The 16646-nt window shown below is 34.6% G+C and overlaps 1 long non-coding RNA gene across 2 annotated transcripts; it reads left to right on the top strand.

Moving 5' to 3' along the window:
- The first annotated feature begins 5049 nt into the window (after positions 1-5049).
- On the top strand, positions 5050-14395 carry LOC145094589 (uncharacterized). Of its 2 annotated transcripts, XR_013703426.1 has the most exons (4): positions 5050-5223; positions 5755-5805; positions 5931-5988; positions 14242-14395. It is a non-coding gene; the product is annotated as an uncharacterized LOC145094589 (long non-coding RNA). The 2 variants fall into 2 exon arrangements; XR_013703425.1 differs by lacking the exon at positions 14242-14395 and having other exon boundaries at positions 5931-6327.
- Positions 14396-16646: the final 2251 nt, after the last annotated feature.

The raw sequence follows: 16646 nt of genomic DNA on the forward strand, positions 1-16646 counted from the left end.
TTTTATCCCGATTCAGGAAAGCATCTCGGCCGAGAAGTTGGCCGACATCTATATCCGGGAGGTGGTGGCGCGGCACGGTGTGCTAGTTTCTGTGATTTCAGACAAGGATGTGCGGTTCACTTCCAGGTTTTGGAAGAAGTTTCATGACGAGCTGGGTACTCGTCTGCATTTTAGCACCTCCTTTCACCCGCAGACGGATGGTCAGAGCGAGCAGACTATCCAGACCCTGGAGGATATGTTGCCAGCATGCACGTTAGACTTTGTGGGTAGTTGGGATACCTACCTTCCTTTGGCAGAGTTCTCCTATAACAATAGTTATCATGCGAGCATAGACTATCCTCCCTTCGAGATGCTATATGGGAGGAAGTGCAGGACCCCGATATTTTGGGGTGAGGTTGGCCATAGGGTAATAGGGAGCACTGAGGTATTGCTCAAGACGATAGAGAAGATTCAGCAGGTCCAGAGCGGGCTTCAGACTACTCAGAGTTGGCAGAAAAGCTATGCTGATAAGCGCCGATCAGACCTGGAGTTCCAGGTTGGGGATATGGTTCTCCTGAAGGTGTCGCCATGGAAAGGCGTTATCCGATTCAGGAAGCGGGGCAAGTTGGGCCCCACGTATATTGGACCGTTCAGGGTTATAGCCTGGGTGGGCAAGGTGGCATATAGGCTGGATTTGCCAGCCGAACTCAGTCAGATACACGACACTTTTCAAGTTTCTCAGCTGCGAAAGTGCCAGGTGGACGCCTCAACAGTGGTACCCTTGGAGGACATTCAGGTGGATGGCAGCCTGAACTACATTGAGCGACCGGTGGCAATCCTCGACCGGAAGTCGAAGGATTTGAGGAGCAAAAGAGTGAAACTCGTGAAGGTGCAATGGCAGCACCGGAAGGGGTCAGAATGGACTTGGGAGCCGGTGGACGAGATGATGGAGCATTACCCCGAGCTGTTTCATGATCGAGCAGCAGACTTCGAGGACGAAGTCTAAAATAAGTGGGGGAGATTTGTAGCACCTTGTTCTTGGTAAGTATTCTTTTATTAATTCTTTAAAATATTTTTCATTTTTGCCTTGGACTCGACGAGTTGAAGGACCAACTCGCCGAGTAGAAGCGGGATGAGACGCGGGGTTTAAGCAGTGGACTCGACGAGTCTGGTCCCGGACTCGAGGAGTAGGCCCTGTCTGGACAAAAACCCTAATCCGAGGGTTTGCACCCTATTTAAACACCTTAACTCGGCCTCCTTCGTCCCATTTGCTCCCAAACCCTAGCCATTATTGAAGCAATCTAAGAAATTTGGAGTGATTTTGGTGCTTTTGTGATCCAAGGAAGGAAGGAAAAGCTTGAAGGATTAAGAGGAGGCTAGAGGTATCAGATTCTGAGCATCATTTGCAGTCTACAGAAGGTATAAAGTCTATAACTTGTTTGTTCTTTTGATAGATCCCATTTTGTGGAGTTTTAGGGCTTTTCTAAGCCATTTTGGTCACCAACCATGATTGCAAGCATAGTTAGGGGTTGATGTTTTAGATCTAGGTCCTTAGAAGGGTTACAAGACAGATAGGAGTGGCTTTTGCACTCATAGAAGGACCTGTGCATTGTAAGAGCTTGTTTTAGGACCTTTTGAGCTCAAAGTCCCATGCAAGCATTTAAAGGTTGTAACTTTACGTGCTAGATTGATTGTAGAAGCAAAGATATATCTTTTGATCAAGGGTTGTACATCAGAAATTGAAGATTTAGTGAGAAGATGTGGCCGACTCGACGAGTCCATCCTTGGACTCGGCGAGTCCAAGGTTTTTGTCCCATATCAGTTGAATGTGGAAAGGTTTTAGGGAGTCCCGGGGAGTGACCCAGCGTTCGGGACCAAGCTATTGTTTTGGAAATTCATTGGACTCGGCGAGTGCATGAACAAACTCGGTGAGTCCAAGGCAATCTTCTTAAGGATGAAGATGAGTTCGACGAGTTGTTCATACAACTCGGCGAGTCAAGGACATGACATGTATGTCAGTTGAAGATGAACTCGACGAGTTGTTCACACAACTCGACGAGTCAGATCAAGATTCAGTCGATGTTCAATTAGAAGGAAAAGTCGTCGAGTCATCGCCTAACTCGAGGAGTAGAGACGAGTATAAGGACAAATGGAAGGATAGGGACTCGGCGAGTTGGCGAACCAACTCAACGAGTAAGGTCAACTGGAAGTTGACTTTGACCTTGACTTTGAACTGGTCAGGGGTAAAATGGTCATTTTACCCTAAGAACAGTTATCAGTGTATGACTAAGTGCTTTGTGGGAATTATAGTCGGAGGATTTCCAGAGTAGCAACGGCAGCAGTCAGAGGATTCCCGCACAGATTAGCAGCTACTACGAGGTGAGTTACCTCCCAGTAGTGGTGGGTCTACGGCCACAATACCTGCCCACCAACAGGAGTTGTATGTTAGATGATTGTCTTTGTGATATCATCTAGGTTTGCTACTACCTGATATGTTATATGCAGGCATGATATGTTATATATGATAGTAGTAGAGTTTAGTTGTTAGGACTGAAGGGTAGGTCAGGCACCACAGATATGTCTGACAGTATGTGATTGTATGTTTATATCTTGGCATGATATGTTATATGTGATAGCGGTAGTAGGAAGGGAATAGTCCCGAAGTTCGGTTGTTAGGACTGAAGGGTAGTTCGGACACCCCACATATGTCTGATAGTATATTTATGTTATGATATATGTGATAGTAGCAGTAGGGGTGGAATAGTCCCCGAGGGTCAATTGTTAGGACTGACGGGTAGGTCAGCACCCCAGAATGGCTTGACATGGGTAGGTCAGCACCCCAGAATGGCTTGACACGCGTAGATCGGCACCCCAGAATGGTCGTACAGGTAGGTCGACACCCCAGAATGGCCGTATCGGGCAGGTCGGGCACCCCAGAATTGACCGACAGTATGTATGTTATGTGATTGTATGGTATGTGGTATGATGGGGAAACTCACTAAGCTTCATGCTTACAGTTACAGTTTTGGTTTCAAGTACCTCTTCAGCGAAGGGGAAGGAGCTGGCGTGGTAGCGGCACATTAGACACACACATTGTTTTCCGCACTATGAGTTATTCTGGGATTTGTACTCTGACATTATTATGTTTTTACGATTCGGTTTTCAGACACGAGACATGTTTTATGAAATGATATGATCGGTTGATATTTTATTACAAATGTTTAGCAAATCACTTAATCAAAAATGAAATTTTTGGACGTGAAAATTAGGTCGTTACAGAAACCCACTTATTACTAGATATATGTTGGATCATAAAGACTTATATCAATGGATTGACAGGGATATGTCATACAATGAGAAAGTACACGCACACATTTAACATTAACATGTTAACTACGACACTAGGAAAATCCTAATATCTTTGACAAAATCCCAAGAAATTAACACTTATGTATTAAGCTACGAATAACTAAGCATGGACATTAGCATGTTCACAAGTACCAAGATGTTCAATAAAATGAAAATTCAATTCATTCTTGAGCATTTTCAAATATTTGACTCTTCGAAGTTCTCTTTTATTTTCTCTCAAAGTTTTTCACACTTATCTTCATGTTTTTTCCTAAGATTTAACATTTATGTCTTTCAAAATTCGTCTTCAAAAATTTTGTCTATGCTCTTTAACATTTTTCTAATCAAGATCTCTTTGAAAACTATATGATAACGAATTTGCATTAGCTTTTTGAAAATTAACATTACTCAAAAAAATTCGAGTTTTCTTACCTTTCAAAGATCTTTCAAAAATTATTTCAGAAGTTAAAATCCTTTAGAAATTATTTCTAAATTTCAATTTTTTTCTTATGTTTAAAATTTTCTTAAGAACTCTAGATTTTTAACTAAGATGTTTCAAATTTTATTCTATGTTATCAAATATTTTGATGTTGCCTTATGAAAGTCTAGTTTTTTCTTGTATATTTATGCTTTTATTCTCAAATCTATAGCAAGAAAATATTATTTAAAGCATCAATACCGAAGTGGTAAGACTAATCTTGAGAAAAATCCATCTTTCAAAATCCTCAAGATGTAATTTCTATGGGCGATTTTGGTGGGTCAAATTTGTATCCTTACTTTATTATGTCCAACATCTTGAACTTACACAAACATCTTGAAGGGCCGAAGATCTTGAACTAGTCAATATCTTAGGGCTGCCATTGTATTTCTTGTAATATTATATGCCAGGGTTAGAGACTTAATCAAAAAGGCATGGACAAATGAATAGACACGTGGGCAACAAAGAAGAAACGTGATTACTTCTAAAATACCTTGCTAAGAGAAGATAAAGGAAGATGCCTGATTTGTAGAAAAGTTAGTTAGCCATCAAATGTATAAATAGATCACTTCACAACACATGCGGCACAATCACTTCTAATTAGGCCTCAAACTCTTTACTCTCTTAGTCATCTTTTAGACTACACAATCCGATTGCATCTATAATCATTTTTAATTTTTTTAATAATATTTATAAGGGAGGGTGACGATTTTCACCTCACAAGGTTTTATATCATTTTTAATTTTTTTAATAATATTTATAAGGGAGGGTGACAATTTTCACCTCCCAAGGTTTTATGCTCAATATCTTGAGTGATCAAGGGCTATCCTCGTATATATTGTGTTGCATTATCTATATTTACATTTATTTCTGTCAAATACCCTTAATTGTTACTTATTTCAGACATCGTGAATCTTAAGGCCCCTTGAACATCTTGAGCCCAAAACATGTTTCACAGATCTTAAACTTTGGTATTCTTCCAATATCTTAGGACTTCATATATCCAAAATATTTTTCACATTTATATCCAAACATATTAAATCTACATTGCTTTTACACATCTCCATCTCCATACTTAATAAAATAATCCTTTTTTTACACGTGTCTTCTTCTTGAGCTATCCTGAGCTATTGTTAAAAAAAAAATACTAAAATACCCTTTTTTTTTCTTCAAAACCGTAAGGCCTTATAATCTCCATAAATCTCGCAAATTCTCATGCTACAGCTCCATAAATCTTGCTAAATACATTAATCACCGATCTTTTTTCTATTTTCTCTCTAAAACCCTAATCATCTTCCATTTTCTATCGGTGAAGCCGCATCAAGCTCCTCTTCGATTTTAGCAACGATATCACGTTAGAGCTTTTCCTCAACTACTTATTTTCTCTCAAAATTCCTCATCAAGACTTCATGAGTTAGGTATTTTCTCTGTATGATGATAACTAGGATTTTTTAATTGTAGATAGCCGATGTTGTGACTTTTGGTTAATAGAATTGAGGTTTTTGAATTCAAGGTTTTTTTTTTCTTTTGTATTCATAAATATTGATTGAGTTTCAGTTTATTTGATTACATACACAAGATTAGTAATCAGATATCAAAAATCCGCCATATAATCAAATCCGAAGCTTGCACCTAATTTTGTAATGTTTCTCTATCGAATTCCTATGGGACGGTTATTCTTTATGGCACCTTTGACCCCCTACATGATGGTTATTGGACTTTTCTTAAGGTTCTTTTACCCATATTTGTCTATCTATTTCATACAACATCTAAACACATGCCCACAACTAGGTCTATGTTTGTTGGTTAATCTAATTCTAATGTTCTCTCATCTTTATTTGCAGCTTAATCTTCTCATATTGTTTCTACTTCATCCCCATCAGTATAACATTCATTGTTTTCTTCCCTTTTTCTTTTTCTCCCATGTTCACCGATATTTTTGTATTCAGGAGAGGATCTGGTGTAAAAGGCACTAGAACCTGTTGGACAATAAGGATAAGGTCCTGAAATCTTTTTCCATATTTGTTTAGATGAACGCTATATATTTCTCTCACCCGCATGTTGGTTATTTCATAATTTTTTGATTTCAGCATAGCATTTATGATTATCCATTTGTTGATTTCAGTGAAAGCAACATACTTCAAGCATCGCTATCAATCCTTGATTTTCAACTTTAAACTTAGGTAACTTTCTAACCTAGAGTTCTATGATATTTCATCTATTATATGTTACTATGATCCTAAAAACAGAGGAACTTTTTGGTTTATATAGACATGAAATGTGTTATATGCTTTTTGATTTGAAGCTTGGGAAACAGTTAAAACAAGTTGGGATTAAACCATAGTTTCACATGCCTTGGTCTATAGATACATGTTATGGGTTGGCTACCAACACCTTCTAATTGTGTAAAAAATATTTTTTAATGATGATTTTCTGAAGTTCTTTATTCTATCAAACTCATTTTAGGGGGCACTTTTTCATTCTAAAATTTGACCAAATAGTCCTTTTGGCTACACATTCCCCTTTTTGTTAGCTTCACTACATCTTGTCAATGTTCAGGTAATTCCCCTAATTCATATTTTATTATTATTGATGGATATAGAATTCCCAAGTTAAAAAGTTAACAATTTTTTATTGAGAAAGCATAAACTATTGAGTGCATTGAAAAACCATGGGCAAAAGGAATTTTGGTAAATAATGTATAGTGTTAATGGGTATTATTTTAATTTAAATTGTGAGTGAGTGATATGAATTGAATTTATGTGGAAGATAGGAAGGATTTTTGAATTCGTTTAGCTAAGGTAATTCATGGGTAGTGAAGTAATTCAATTTCTTTTCTTTTTTTAACCAAACACATGATTTAAAGGGATCTGGGTTCCAATTAAAGCAAAATCCCAGCAAATGTTGCAAACTAAAAGCCCCCTATATTTCCTACAACAAAAAATGGAACCGAAAGCGATTCAGACCAATTGCAATGATGGTTTTCGAAAAAATCAAAAGTGACTGTTCATTTTCTTGCTTTGTCAATATCTATTTTTTGCTCATTTTTATAATTCATAATAAGTTACAAAAAATTGATAGTATAAAGTAGAAAAGTGGTGCAAATATGGAATGACACAATCTTTTTCTATATAAAGTTATTATTCTTTTGATGTTTTGCATTTTTTTGACATATAGTTTGTAGGTTTATATCATATTGGCTAGGTAAACATGAGTTATCAGGTTTATTTGGTTGGTTTAATTGTAAGATTTACTAAACTCAACGAGTTTTTATTTTTTAAGTTTTGATGTTGCATCTAGGCTGTAAAGGAGCCCTATGGCGGTTATGAAAGTATTACCATAATTTCTTAAAATATATTACATGTTAAAGTTAAAAAATAAACAAAATTATGGTATTTATTTCAGGCATTATAAAAATTGAAATTGAAGTTAGAAAAATAAGAATTGCAACCCTTTAAAGTAGATTAAATCGTTACATGTATATACGAAAATATGTTATTAAAGCAAATGATATGTTATTAAAAGTGTTTTATGTTATAAAACACTTCATTTATTTTTATTACCATAATCCCACCCCTCCAACTTTTCAATAATCTAAATTTTCCATTTATCATAAATATCTCCGACCTAGAGAAGCTGATAATATACGTATATTTAAAAAAACGTACAAATATATATATATATATATATATATATATATATATATATATATATATATATATATATATATGCTTAGGTTATTTTTTTTACTAAGTATTATGTGCCAGAATGCACAGATCCGGACCAATGGACGAAATTAATCAATGGACATGATTTGAGAGTGTATGATATTACAATGGGGTAACATGTAGCATATAATCACATAATTTTAAGCAAAAGGGTATTTTGGACAATTAACTACATTTATAAAAGGAAATTTTCGGATTTTTAGGGATGATTAATTATCCTAATTTTAAAAAATCTGAATTTTTTATTAATTCAATTTCAATTTTTTACCAATTTTATTCTGTCAGAATATTTTTTTGTTAGAATGATGCTCTTTCAGAACTTTATTCTAATAGAATATTATTTTGTTAGAATGACAGAATGCGAACCATAAACTAGTAAATATATTTTCGATTTTATTCTTGTTGAATATATTTCCAATGCAGATATTTGATTTGTGAAATAAAAAACAAATTCATTTATATTCTTACAAACTAATATCCTTATACATTTAAAATAGTTATACATATTCTAAAAGAATATCATCAAAGATGAATAAAATTCTTAAAAAATAGCATTCATGAATATACAATTATTGAACAAATACACTTGATCTTCTTCAGTGGTCCGTATAATCCACTTGATCTTCGCATATATACTTGAATTCCTTCTCTATGTAATTCTGAAAGAATAAGATACATTACTCGTTAGTATTCCCCGCTAAACAAATATACTAGTTAACAAACATTCGTAAAGACATTATAACATAATACATTTATATAAATAAATTCTGACAGAAAACATTACAAAATGCACTCAAATAACATTCTTTTAAAAATCTTTTGCGAATAATAGGCATCAAATTGATGATTGTTACTAACATCATTCTAAAAGACATTCTGCAAGAATGATTCATTTAAGCTGTAACTAAAAAAAACATACTATAAATTCTGAAGTACACAATACAACCATTCTAATAGAATGTTGCAGACATTGAAATTCTATCAAAATACATATAAACAATTAACCAAAATTCTATTATAATGCATATAAACAATTAATCATTCTAATAGAATGTGGCAGACATTGAAATTCATTTACACAAGTATCTGAATTACAATTGAAATTCTTACTAACAATTAACTAATGGTTTATTTTTACACCAAATAACATGACCAAAACCAGTAAAAAAACCTAGATTTCAACTATGCATTTTATCGAACACTTGGTGTGCTTCTTCAATTTCTTCAAAAAAAAAATTAGTGAGACTGTTATCAATTCAGTTTCTTGGTGGTCAAGAACTGAAGATACAACTAAAAAAATATATTATGATTAGTACAAGAGCATACCAATTTAGTTTCTTGGTGGTGTCGTTGACGACCTAAAATCCCCTGTTGCCTTTGTTTTCACCTCTTTTTGCAGACTCCACAACAGGCACCGAGCACCTCTTCACCGCCATCTGCTGTTGTTGCTTTTCCCCGATTTCTGTTCAACAGATTGATTTAGTTCAAACACAAAATCAATTAATAAGATTAGAATTGATTTTGATGCTAGATGACTCGATTAGTGATAAACGATTTCATGGAATTGATATTTTCCTCCTCCTCCTCCTTCGAATCGGTGAATTAGTGGAGGTGCTTCCCGATTTCTGATTCCAATCATGCTTCTACTCCTTAATCCGACGAAGATGAGTACAGGGGGGATACTCCGCTTGATCTTCTTTGCTGTCGACGACGGGAGACGAACGAAGAACCGTTGACTGCCTTCCTTCGCATCTTCCGCCATTGAAGAATTTTTCAATCGCATCTTCCGGTTGGTGAACTAGGAGTGAAAAGCGTTTGAGGATTCTGGAGGTTTTATTAGACATGATTTAAGAGAGAGACTAGGTCAAATATACTTATTCTATTTCCTTAATAGCAAGATTCAATTAAATGATTTCCTTAATTAAAAGTATAAAAGGTCCAAAATACCCTTAAATGATTTATTTAACTGTTTATTATTTCTTGAATTCTCATTGGTGCATTTAGGCACACAATACTTGCTAAAAACATTTGAACCTAGCTCTCTCTCTCTCTCTCTCTCTCTCTCTCTCTATATATATATATATATATATATATATATATATATATATATATATATATATATATATATATATAGGTTCAGGTTCATTTGAGAACATTCTAATTTTGTGAGACCGTGAGACCAAATCTAAAAATTAAAATACAAAATAAATGGAAAAATCCAAAAATTCTTTTTTTAAATATTATTTTTGGAACTTGAATTAACTAAAAAAAATTCTGTTTTTTTTTTTTTTTGAAAAATACGTGAAATATTCTAATAGAATATTACACTGACATATTCTAAAAAATAATTTTAAAATGCAGAATAAATGGAAAAATTCTAAAAATTCTTTTTTTAAATATTATTTTCGGAACTTGAATTAACTAAAAAAATAAAAATAAATTCCATTTTTTTTTGAAAAATACGTTAAATATTCTAATAGAATATTACATTGTACATATTCTAAAAAATAATTTTAAAATACAAAATAAATGGAAAAATCCAAAAATTCTTTTTTTAAATATTATTTTTGGAACTTAAATTAACTAAAAAAAAATAAATAAATAAAACTCACAAAATTAAGCCGTCTCACATGAACCTAACCATATATATATATATATATATATATATATATATATATATATATATATATATATATATATATATATTAACTTAAAAAACACATTCTTGTCATTAGACAACTCTTCTAAACTTTTAACATTTGTGGAGGGAAAATATTATAAAAGGAACCAAAATCAATTAGAAAATCTTTTGCTTTAAATTTAAACATTGAAATATGATACGTCCATATGTTTGGTCATTTATATTGAAATTCTTTTCTTTACAACATGGATTTAATTTTTTAGCTTATATTTTGAAAAATAAATGATAAAAAATTAAGATAAAGTAAACAGTCTATCTAAAGTAGTATAAACGACAATTAAAATTAACATTTGTACAATTACAGTTGATGCATCTAAGTTTTCAAATAAATGAATTTTTTCAAATGTATTATTATCTGTAAGGCTTTAAAGTTGTTTTAAGGTGTCTTTGTGTTATTTATTTGTATTACATTTATGTTTTATTTAATTCTTCTTATATCAATGTTATTTTTTGTTTGATTGTGTTTTTCTACATTCAATTCAAATAAAATATATATTAATTTTGAATAATTAATATAAGAGTCTAAACAAAACTTATATTTATTTGTTTAATATAAATTTTATAAATCTTTTACCCGTGATTTTCACGGGTTGTAACCTAGTCTTAAATATCTTATTACTTTTTCATATCTTAAACATCTTTCAACCATTTACGTTATTTATTCGCTTATAGAGAGTTTTCTTGTACATCTTAAGCATATTTTTAACTTCTGGATATCTCAACCCTATTAAGCATTTATAATATTTATTTGTATTTGTATTTTATCTTTAACATCTTGACAATATTCAAGATCTTCAATATCTTCTAACATTTTTATATATTACTTAATACATTGCAATCATTATTTAAAAACTCGAGCATTTAGCATTTGTTTAGCATACTGAACATTTTGATACTTTTTAGCACATTTAACATATTTACAACATTAACACCAATTTTGTCCCATATTCCAAACATCTATTTTTCTACATGTTAAATACAATTAAGATTCTGAATAGATTTTGCATATTGAATCAATATGATCTTGACCAACATTTCTATTATATTCTCAAGATCTTGACCACGTTCAAGATCTTTGGTACCTTGTAAAATCTTCAGTAGATTACTAATTATTTTCTCAAATATTTATACAAAACATCACACCACACTTACTACTTTGGTGTACAAAGTTATTTATATGATTTTTGACCAAAACAATATTAAGTTAGACTTTTTTGTTGTATCTTGCACAATTCTCTGTTTCCTCCTTAGGAGGATACTGAAGAGAAGGTTCAATATTTTTTACAAGTTCCGAAGTGATACTTCTTTGATCATATTGGCCTTATGTGACCTTTCGACTACTTATTAAAAGATCAAGCTTCTTTCAGGTGGTGATATTTTTTCCTTTTTATGTATGGACCGGAAACTTGTGACAATATTCAACTTATAAGTTATTACATCTTTGGATATACCTTTCATATTTTTGTGTTGCCATGTGAATGTTGACTTTCTTTGGTTTAGGAACTCGGTAAGATTTTGCTCAATATTTTGTCAATGTTAATTCCAAATAGCACTTTGATGTTGGGAGCTTCAAGAGTTAGTGAAACTTCTTTGATCTTGCTTTCTTGAGATTTTAGGACATCTTGTGATGTCTTCTTTAATTGTTATTCTTGTCTTCGTATAGTTGGATTCTTTATGGATGTTGTGTAACAATGTTTTTCTTCAGGTTGGTCACTACTAATCTTGACTACCCCCAAGTTGTTGGCATCTTAACACATTGGTGATATGTCGAATGAAAAACCGTCATGTCATCAATCTAGGAACTTCCTAAGATAATATTATAACAAGATAAAGAATCTACTACATAAAAGTGTTGAATAGAATAAACTCCATAAATTTATATTGGTAATTTGATTTCTCTAATCGTATTCTTGGTTTCACCATTAAATAAAATCAACACTAAAGATCTCGGACTGTCTCAGAATCCAAGATATTCATTATCTTGTGAGTTTCAAGTAGGATGATGTTGACTGAACTCTCACCATCTATCAAGATTATTTTAAAGAAAAATTGTTAGCTACATATAATGTTATTACCAAGTCATCATGATGGAGATCTAACACATATTTTTCTATCATCTTCATCAAAGGAGATTTCCTTCTTGTCGATTAAGAAAGCATTCTTTCTTGGTTTCTCTTCGTTCTCCATATTGGAAGTCTTGGCATGTCTCTAGGTTGTAGAGTAGTGTAACGTCCCAAAAATTACAATAAATTTAAAATTTTTAAAAAATTATTTAGTTAATATACAATACAGTTCATTTCAGCATTTAACCAAAACCGTTAGCAGCAGAATAAAATCAAATCAACATACCAGAAATAAAACATGAAGTCTCTCCCATGAAACATGAAGTCTCTCCCATAAAACATGAAGTCTCTCCCATGTTTACTATCACGTCTTGCCTTTCCCTATGGTACATGCAGATTGAAACAATTGTTTATAGGAAAATGGTAAGCATGAAGCTTAGTGAATTCCAACACCACACCATAGTCTTGGAAGAAAAACCCTAACTATTGGAGTATCCCTATTTAAAGAACATCATGCCTTCATATCCAACCACCATTTTCTCACACCTTCCTCCTCTCAAAACCCTAGATCTCGTTTATTAGCTTGTGAGTGCTTTTGGAGGCTTAGGAAGTAATCTTGTAGGATTCTTTTGAGAAGAAGGAAATTTGAAAGAAGAAGAGTGGATGTTCAAGCTTATGGATTTGAGTTTCCTTGAGGATGAAGCATCATTCAGAGGTATCAAGCTCAAAGCTTTACTCTTATTTTGCATAGTTCATTTAAAGGTCCATTTTAGGGTTTATGTCCCCAAAGCTTGAAGCTTTATGGGTTGGTCCACCCCAGAACCTTGTACCTGTCCTCCTTGATGTATTAAGACGTTAGAGTTCATAAAAATGGAGTCTTGGTTGTCAAGACCTTCCCCTTTAAGAGATACAAGGATTTTTATGGTGAATGAGTGAGATTAATTGAGATCTAGACTTATTCAGCCATGAGGGGGCTTAAAGTCACCAACTTTATGCTATAAGAGACTTTATTGGACCGAGATCTGAGATGGTAGCTTTTATCTTAATGAGTAAAGACCAATAGAGTTGAATGAACAAGACTGGGATGTACGCTGAGCGTACTCCCAGTTACGCGCGGCGTAGTGCTGAGCCACCCCCGTTGCATGCATGGCTAGGCGTACACCCAGCATAGTGAGACGTACACCCAGCGTATACACCGTGTGTTGACCTCTTCGTTGACTTTTAGGGAATCGATCAAATGTGGATTTAGAGGGGCAAAATGGTCTTTTCTCCCTCCCGAGAATTTGTAAAGGGTTATGGACTGTAAGGTTAAATCCATTTGGGGTTGGGCCCAATTGGGAAGATTGGGCCATTAGTGGGCCCTTGTGTTGGGCTTGCCTTTTACTCAAGTTTAAGGGTTGAGATTTGAGTGGACCCATTTAGTATTGGGCCTTGGTGGGCCCAAGGAGTTTGAGTTATTGTGGACCGAGTTAGTGGACTATGTTTAGACTTAATGAGTAAGGGTATAGTCTTGGGTCCTAATTAGGGTGACTATGGGTTTGGCATAGTGTTAGAGGCCGGTGTGCAACGGCAGCATGTTTAGGGGCCGTACTTCATCCAAGGTGAGTCTTCTCACTATACTTTACCTTGAGTGGTAGTTATGTGTGACCGGAAGGTCTTATGTGCTTACATTGAGTATTATGTTATCCTGCTTTATGTGTTATGTTGTGCATTATTTCTTTGTGATTTATGCTATGCGGAGCTTTACAGACCGGACCGGAGGGTCCAACGAGCTAGACCGGGCCAGAGGGTCCAACGAGCTATAGGACTGGAGGGTCCCACTGAGACACATCGACCAGAGGGTCTAATTGAGTTATAGCCTCGAGTGGCTAATGTGTTGTGTGTAGTATTTTATGGAAACTCACTAAGCTTCGTGCTTACCATGTTATGTCTTATGTGTTTCAGGTTTTCTCAGTATCACGGGACGGCACCGACTTGATTGTACACACCAAAGCAAGAATTATGTTTCGAGGATCTTGGATTATTAAACAAACAATTATGGAGATGCATTTTGTAAATTAAAGAAACGAGATTTATTATTGTGACATTGTGTTTTTAAATTGAGAAAATGGTTTTCAAAATTTACTTCATTACAAGTTGCTATCAGAGCCTTGGTTTGAGGGATTCGGATGCACCTTCGGGTATGTCTGGACTCAAACTGAGGATTTGACAAATGATTTTCAAAAGAGATAAAATTTTCTAAATGAGAAAGATTTTAAGAGAAAACGAGTTGGAGGAGTGTGTACGATCAGCCAGAGCCCAAACGGTGAATTCCCAAATACCCTTATTTTGTATTATGAGATATGTATGAGATGTTATGAGATATTATGCATGATAGAGGATATGCTAGGTATTCCATATTTTAGGGCTAGAGTTGCCTGATTTGTGATGCCTGGGGTTGCTGCTATCTATAATGTGCTTTGAGTATATATCGAGTAAGAGTATCCAGCTGGAATCACCTATAAAGAAAAAGAGTTCTGAGTCGAGAGATAATCTAGGAGAGATACCTAGATGAACATTTGAGGAGTCTATTGAGTAGAGTAATTAGATACCTTGAGAGGCAGGATTGTCTGAGTCGATGATGTTTTGTGAGTTATGAATAGAGCAAGAGAAATTATATGCCATAGTGGCTTTATGTATTAGTGGAGGTTATTCGATGCCCGATTGCTTCTTGCTTCGTGCATTGTGGAACTCTTGATGATGGGAGATAGCTACTAAGTGAATATGATGATATTCAGGAGGTAGATGGCTGGCATCATGAGGAGTTCTTCAGCAGCTGATGGCAGAGAGGAGTGAGAACCTAGGAAGAGCCTAGAGAGTGAACTGAGTCAAATGAGTACGCTGATAGAGGGGAGTATCTCACTGGAGAGCGAACACGTGTGTCGGGATTGGTGATTGAGAAGGTTGAGCAATTACTTAAAAAATTTGGGACGATCCATGTGGAAAGTATGGGTAGGTGTGGCAGGTAGTATGGGCCCGTACTACTGAAAGCAGATGACCCATACTCGAAGCAGGGAAAATTCTAGAGGTTCTAAGTAGCAGACTGAGAAGAGGTAACATGGTTCAGGTACCATGATCTGTTGCGGTTAGTGTTTCTGGTTTGCCAATTATTCTGTAGTGATTGATTAGGCTAAGATCAGTTGTGACACACTGTGGGGCTAAAGGGCCATGTCGAGAGAGTTTTAATGGAGCATACCTGGAGAAGGAATCGAGTTAGTTTTCGGGAGATTTATTGGTGAAATGTTAGTGAAAGTCAAGACAGGGGTTAGTAGAGATGAGACTTTATGGAGAATTGCGGACTGAGTTGAGCAATTAGTCGATAGTTGAGATGTCACTTTCTGTGATAAGAGTTGTGTTGTTCCCATTCATGGAAAAGCAAAATGAGATGTTGAGCTTCCGGTTGCAGAGTTGCAGGTAAACCCCATGGGTAGCATAGGGATGCAACCTTTTCACCAGAGTATTTGGGCAATGTGTTGCTGCGAGATATTCCTCATACCACGAGAGAGCCATTAGTGGAGACTGAGATGAGGACAAACAGATGCCTTAGTCGAGTCAGGCATGCTTTTAGCAGCAGTTTCAAGTGATCAAGAGGAGTATACTGGGGTGGTGGCCCTCGTTGTTATGCTATGTATCGGTTGTGGGAGTGAGGTCTCATGCTTTGATGATGATTCCTGTTTTGGGAGGTTGTATGAGGAGATAGAGACGAGGTGTGTGGTAGTGCATTATTTCCAGACCGAGAGTCACGACTGTATTGGAACAGTTGGCATACCCGACAGTGTGTCAGTCTGAGGCTTCAAGATGACTAGAGGCAGTCACGTCGAGAGGATTTTGTTATCATATTTGTAAGTTAAACTTGAAAATTAGTTCGATTCCTTATCATATTGGGATTATATTCACTAAAACTATACATATACTACATGAAATGCTTATAGGACTCGGGATATAACTCGTAGAAATAACATCCTATATTGAACCTCCAATTGAATCACTCACAAAAGGTGAGTTCATACCCCTACATTTTTATGATTTTTAACTGTTTTAGGGGGGGAATACAAGTGCAACACAATGAAAATGTGTTAATATCTAAAATGTTTTTAAAGTTTTTAAATTGTTATAATTATCAAAAATTACATATTTATGTATGTGTAAATTATATAATTTGGATTCAAAAGATTTAGAATATATAATTTGACCCCATTTCTTGTTCCTTGTTTGGTTGTGGACTTGGGGTAAAGTTATTTAATCGAAGGTCTAATTAATCACAATTATATAAATATTACATTTATAAAAATATAAAAGGGTTTTCAAAT

This window comes from Lactuca serriola, chromosome 3 (assembly GCF_051521515.1).
Source record: "Lactuca serriola cultivar US96UC23 chromosome 3, Lser_US96UC23_V15, whole genome shotgun sequence".
Taxonomy (NCBI): Eukaryota; Viridiplantae; Streptophyta; class Magnoliopsida; order Asterales; family Asteraceae; genus Lactuca; species Lactuca serriola.